Below are 6,691 nucleotides of genomic sequence, written 5' to 3'. Positions count from 1 at the left end.
ATGCTAACTATTTTGAATTCTCTCAACAAAAACATTGTCATTTTTAGTGGAAAACTAAAAGCCAGGGGGTTTGTTGTGGAGAAGAATGGGAAGGACAATGATGAAGAAAGGATGGAAGAGGACTTCATAACAGACATAACCCAGAGCCACATGGATCGGAGTTGTAAGAAGAACTAGGAGCTCTTGGTGGTGGAGATTTAGAGAGCCCACGAAGTAGCAGAGATCATTTAGGACCTTGAAAGGAATGCGAGGGAGTAAGTGAAGAATTTTCAAAGTTTCGTCTTTGGTTTCTATTGTCTCTGTAGGTTTCTTTCTTTTTGGCTTTTTTTCTGTCTTTTGTTCTAGCCTTTCGATTGGTTGTTGTTTTGTTGCTAGGCTTTTTTTGTTGAAATACAACCATTTTTTATGTAAGAATTTTCAAGTTTCAGGATCCCTGTAAAACCTATTTTTCTTAATCAAAAACTATAACTCACCTTTAACATATATATAATATTAATATATTAACCGTTTATGTAATATAATATAATATTATTATATAATAATATATAATGCATAACATATATAATAGATATTATATTACATAAATATAATGCATAAAATATAATATATAATATATATTATATTACATATATAATATATAATATATATTATATTACATATATAATATATATATTATATATACAAGATAGTTATCGTAAGGACAATTTATCATCAATGAGGTAGCTCTAATAAAATCAATCTAACAGAGGCTACAACAAAGTCATGTCTTGTAGCTTATGTAAGTCATAGACATACACACACACACACACACATATATACATATATGTATATATATACTCTTATCAGTAATATGAGACATAAAACAATGTTCAGATATATCATGAATACAAATACTCAATGTAATGAGTATATCACTTCGACTGATGCTATACTTCAACAAGGGACATTGGCGGAGGTTGGAAGGAAGGAGGACTCAAAATGAGTTTGAGGAGACATGGTCAGTGATAAACAACTAGGTTCCATCATTATTTAATGTTTCTTTTCTTTGATAAAGAAGTTATGGATGTGTGTTTTCTTTGTTTCTTTATATCTCAAGGATATGTGATAGAATTCGATTAATTGAGAATAGTTCATGATGGTTATGGTCGAGCATAAATTTATTAGTTTTTCAGCAATAACAAAGCTTTCAATGTTTGAATGCGGCCTCATACGATATATCACACATTCTTGGAAGCCTAGGGTAGATATATGGAGCACGATTATTGCCATACAACGCTTATCTCTCTATGTTCAAACTAGATAGAACTACAAAACACCTGTACAAATCCAAATCCAAACCCAAACTCATGCCAAAATTTAAAATGTCAGGCCTCGCTAATAAACTCATCATACACGATTCTGGAAACAAAATTATTTCTTTCACTTGAAAGTTTGGGCTTAGAAAATCATATCTTCTCCATAAACATATCATGATAAATCCCTTCCTCCAAGTGAGGTTAAGAATATGAGTCTTGGACTAATTCAATAAACAAATGTTTTGTTTCATAGCCATACTTTCTATGCACAGGAACCACCTTCTTTATTCTTTTCTATATTAAAGTATCAGTTGTATATGTGATGAAATTTCCTTAACTAATTCTTGTTCTTGTTACACTGAGCGGGTAAACCCAAGAACTCAACCAACGAAGATGACCATTCCTTTTGCTTGTTTTTAGATATGAAAAACATTATCTGGAAACTCAATTGGTAGAGTGTATGGGAATGGTCAGGGCTCTTCCCTTTTTCCTGAAATGTTGCTTCCCAAAGACATTGCCAGACATTAACACAAAAACCATTCAAATGATTTTGAGTGATCCACAATTATGCCTTCATATGATACCATACAAGCTCATATATTGAGCTGGACTTAACACATGTAAAGAATATCTTCTATGATCAACTCTAGTTAGGAAATTAGATATTGGATAGGTGGTTGATTTATGCCTGGGTGTTTAACTAGCTCTATATACCTCTATATATATTACGCCGAGAGTAATCGTTCTCGAGGCGCCTATTTTTATTTAATCCCAAAGTTATTTTAATCGAAGTTGGGATTAATGAAAATAAAAATAGGCGCCTCGAGAACAATTACTCTCGGCGTAATATATATAGAGGTATATATAGCTAGTGGCAGTCGCGGCGCAATAGGAAAAATATTTACTTTTTATTTTTTATTTTGATAAGGTTACTATAAAATTGTTAATTAATTTTTAATTAGAGTTGTATGAAGTTAGTATAAAATTATGCTTCAAAATATTTTTAAAAATTTAATATAAGGAGTTTAATATAGATTAAAAATATATTTTTTATTTTTGGGATATTGTAATGTAAAATGTTATAGTCATACATAGATATATGGTTAGGGACAAAGTTACCATTATAGTTAATGTTAACCTTAGGGATAGAATTAGGGTTAGGGTTAGCATTAGAGTTAGGGTTGGAGTTAGGGTTAGGGTTTGAGCTATGGTTAAGGTTAGGGATAGAGTTATGGTTATGGTTATTGTTAGAGTTATGGTTATGGTTTAGATTAGAGTTATGTTTATGGTTAAGGTTAGGGTTAATGTTATGGTCATGGTTAAGGTTAGGGTTAGATTTATGTTTATGGTTATGATTAGGGTTAGTGTTAGGGTTATAGTAAGGCTAACGTTAGAGTTATGCTCATGGTTAAGGCTAGGGTTAGAGTTATTCTTATAGTTAGGGTTAGGGATAGGATTAGAGTCCAATTATGGCAGAGTTAGAATTAAGGTTAGAGTTAGGTGTAGAGTTATGTTTATGGTTAAGGTTAAGGTTAGAGTAATGCTCATGGTTAAGGTTAGGGTTACGGTTAAGGTTTGAGTCAAATATTATTTTAAATTTAATATAAGGAGTTTAATTTAGATAAAAATATATATTTTATTTTTGGGATATTGTAATGTAAAATGTTATAGTCATACGTAGATATATGGTTAGGGACAAAGTTAGGGTAAGGGTTTGAGCTAGGGTTAAGGTTAGGGTTAGGGTTAGATTCTAATTATGGTAGAGTTAGATTTATGGTTAGAGTTAGGGATAGGGTTAAGGTTAGTGTTAGGATTAGAATTAGGGTTAAGATTAGGATTAGAGTTAGGGTTAGGATTAGGGTTATAGATAGGGTTAGGGTTAGGGTTAGGGTAAGGTTCTAGGTTAGGGTTAGGGCTAGGGTCAGGTTTAGGGTTAGAGTATGAGTTAGGGTTAGAGTTTGAGATAGGGTTAGGGTTATAGTTTGAGTTAGGGGTAGACAGAGCATTATAATTTGGGTTAGGATTAGGGTTAGGTTTAGGGTTTGAGTTTGAGTTATGGTTAGAGTTAGGGTTAGAGCTAGAGCTAGAGTTAGAGTTAGGGTTAGAATTAGGGTTAGTTTTAGGGTTTGAGTTACCAATAGAGTTAATTTTACAGTTGGGTTAATGTTAGAGTTAGGGTTAGGGTTAGAGTTTTGAGTCAAGGTTAGGGTTAGAGTTAGGGTTAGGGTTAAAATTAAAATCCAATTATGGTAGAGTTAGATTTACAGTTAGAGTTATGGGTAGGGGTAGGGTTACGCTTATAGTTAGGGTTAGAGTTATATTTAGGGTTAGGGTTAGGGTTAGGGTTAGGTTTATATTTAGAGTTAGGGTTATATATAAAGAGAGTTATATCAATGTTAAGGTTAGGGTAAGGGGATTGAGTCAGGGTTAAGGTTAGAGTTAGGGTTAGGGTTAGGGTTTCAGTCAGGATTAAAGTTAGGGTTAGGGTTAGAGTCTAATTATGGTAGAGTTAGATTTACATAAAGAGTTAGATTTAGGGTTAGAGTTAGGGGTAGGGTTAGGGTTAGGGTTAGGGTTAGAGATAGGGGTAGACAAAGGGTTAGGCTTAGGGTTAGGCTTAGGGTTAGGGTCAGGGTTAGGGTTAGGGTCAAGGTTAGGGTTAGGTTTAGGGTTAGAATATGAGTTACGGTTAGAGTTTGAGGTATAGTTAGGGCTATAGTTTGAGTTAGGGGTAGATAGAGTATTAGAATCCTAGCTACAATTAGGGTTAGGTTTTCGGTTACGGTTATGGTTACGGTTAAGGTTAGAGTTAGGTTTAGGGTTATAGTTATAGTTAGGGTTAAAGTCCAATTATGGTAGAGTTAGATTTAGGGTTACAGTTAGTGGTAGGGATAGGGTTACAATTATAGTTAGGGTTAGGGTTAGGGTTAGAGTTAGAGGAAGGGTTATATTTAGAAGTTTTCTTATGGTCACAGTTATAGTTAGGAGGGGAGTAAGGGTTGGGATTTTAGATTATATTTATTATTATATAAGGTGCCCTATATAATAATATGTATATTCCCACGCTCATGGATAAGGTTAGGGAAAGAAGTAGGACTATGGTTATTAGTGTTACATTTAGAATTTCATTTAGGAGGGCATTGTGTGCTATTTTTTCCCCCTATTCAACCCATCACTGATGTCTGATCTGAGAGACCTTAAATGGGATAGGTTCTTTGCAGAGGGTTAACATCGCGAAAGTTGGCGGCTAACATTTTGTGTTGGCTTGGTTTCTTCATTGACCATGCAGGATCATTTTTTCTTGGTCGGGTTGATTCATGCTGCGAGATTCGATAACTCTTATTTCTTTGCGAGCTATCTTCCCATCTTCCCAAAAGTGCAAGATGTTGCCATGCATTCCCATTCTAACGTTTCTTAATATGCTAGTGTCTTTGAAACACTCTAAAGCCTAGAATTGCACAAGATGCTGCCATGCATCTCCATTCTGATGCATCGTCATGCTACATTGTTTCTTCAATTCTCTAAAGCCCAAAATTGCATCATGCTGCCATGCATTGCCTTTCCAACATTTCCTCACTCCACAATGCTTTCATGAGTCTTTAAGACCCAAAATTGTGCCACATGGAGGGGGTTCACACCTTTTGTGCTATCTGCTTCATTTGTTGGGAGGAATGTCTTCACTATATCTTAGTCATCCATTGGAAATAAAGCCAATCTTGATCGAAGAATGTGACTTAATCCTTCATTGGGAAGAGTTTCCTCGTTGCATCTTAGTCATCCTTTTTGAGGGGAGAATCTACATTGACGGTTGCAACTTAATCCTTCATTGGTGAGGATTCACGATGCATCTATGCCATCTATTTCGAGAGGAAGACCTTCATCGATGACCATCATTCATTTTTGGGGAAACCAAATTCCCCCTTGGGATCAACCTTGCATTTTTTGTGGAAGGTTAAGACATCATGTTATCTCTTTTCATAGTTTTTTGCCAGCGACATGAATGTCTTTCCTCTTCTTTCCATGAGTATCCATTCTAGCGCCTCCTTAAGCTGCATTGTTTCTGCAATGCTCTAAAGCCCAAAATTACATCATGCTACTACATGTCACCTTTATGACATTTCCTCACTCTGTAGTGCTTTCACAAGGCTCCAAGACCCAGAATTGTGCCATGTAGCGGGGGTCCCCACCTTTCGTGCTATGGTTACAATTTAGATTTTAGGGTTATGGTTAGAATCAAGGTCAATTCTAGAGTTTATAGAATATTTAGAGTTAAGATTAGGGATTAAATATGCATGAGGGTTAGCATTGGGTTGTATGATAATTACAGTTAGGATTATAGTTAGATATATCATTTAGATTAGGTTTTAGTCAGGGTTTAATTAGACTTAAGATTAGGGTGAGGATCAAGGTGAAGTCTATATTAGGGTTCATATCATGGTAGGATTGAAACTAATGTTAGGGTTAACATTGAAATTATGATTAGGGGTAAGGTGAAGATTTATATTTGGTCATGATTGTGGTTTGTGTTAGGATTAGGGTCTAAGCTATGATTAATTTTATGATTGTACCTTTAGGGTTAGGGTTTTGTTTAATAAGTTTATGATTATGGTTACAACTATGGTTTATGGTTCAAGTTTAAAGTTGGGAATGTGATTAGGATCAGGGATTAGTAAATTTTTTAAGAGTTCGGTTATAGGTTTACACCATGGTTAGGACCTTGGGACTGGATTTAGAGTTTAATATCATGGTTATCCATATAGGTAGGTTTAGGATTTTGATCAATATTTTGGAGTTTTTTTTTACATTATGGTTAAGGGTTAGATTTTAGAGTTAGGACTATAACCAATATTAGTGTGTAGGTTTTTGGTTTAGATTATGGTTTGGACTGAGATTTTCGTTATATCAATAGGGATATGTTTTAGTGCTATAATTATAGTTTAATGTTGGATTATAGTTATATTGTACATCATTGTTGGGGCTAGGGCTAAGGTAGGGGTTGTTGTTAGGGTTAACTAAGGATGACAATTAGGATGGTTTATCTTTTCAAGTAGAAAAAAAAACTCATATTGATTCAAAAACAAAGAAATTATACTTCGAAAATATTTTTCTATGTCATAATAGATTCATTTATTTTAATTATTGTATTAGTTAATTAGTTGTTTGATGTTTCAAAGTAAACATGGCTTATTTTATTTAAATTTAAATAATATTATTGTTTTGAATTGAATTTAGCTTAATTGTTAATGATCATATTTATATTTCTAATATTAACTCCAATTTGATCAAAGACCAAATATATTTTTGGTATTTTTGTAAATGAACTTGCTTAACACTTCCCTATTTCAAAGTTAATAAAATATCATTTCTATTGTCTTAGATTTGAGAGTAAGTATATT

Source organism: Cupressus sempervirens, chromosome 9, assembly GCF_028749045.1.
Source record: "Cupressus sempervirens isolate cs-2001-9-10 chromosome 9, ASM2874904v1, whole genome shotgun sequence".
In the NCBI taxonomy this organism is placed as follows: Eukaryota; Viridiplantae; Streptophyta; class Pinopsida; order Cupressales; family Cupressaceae; genus Cupressus; species Cupressus sempervirens.
The sequence above is the reverse complement of the archived record's forward strand: the minus strand, read 5'-3'. Positions refer to the sequence as shown.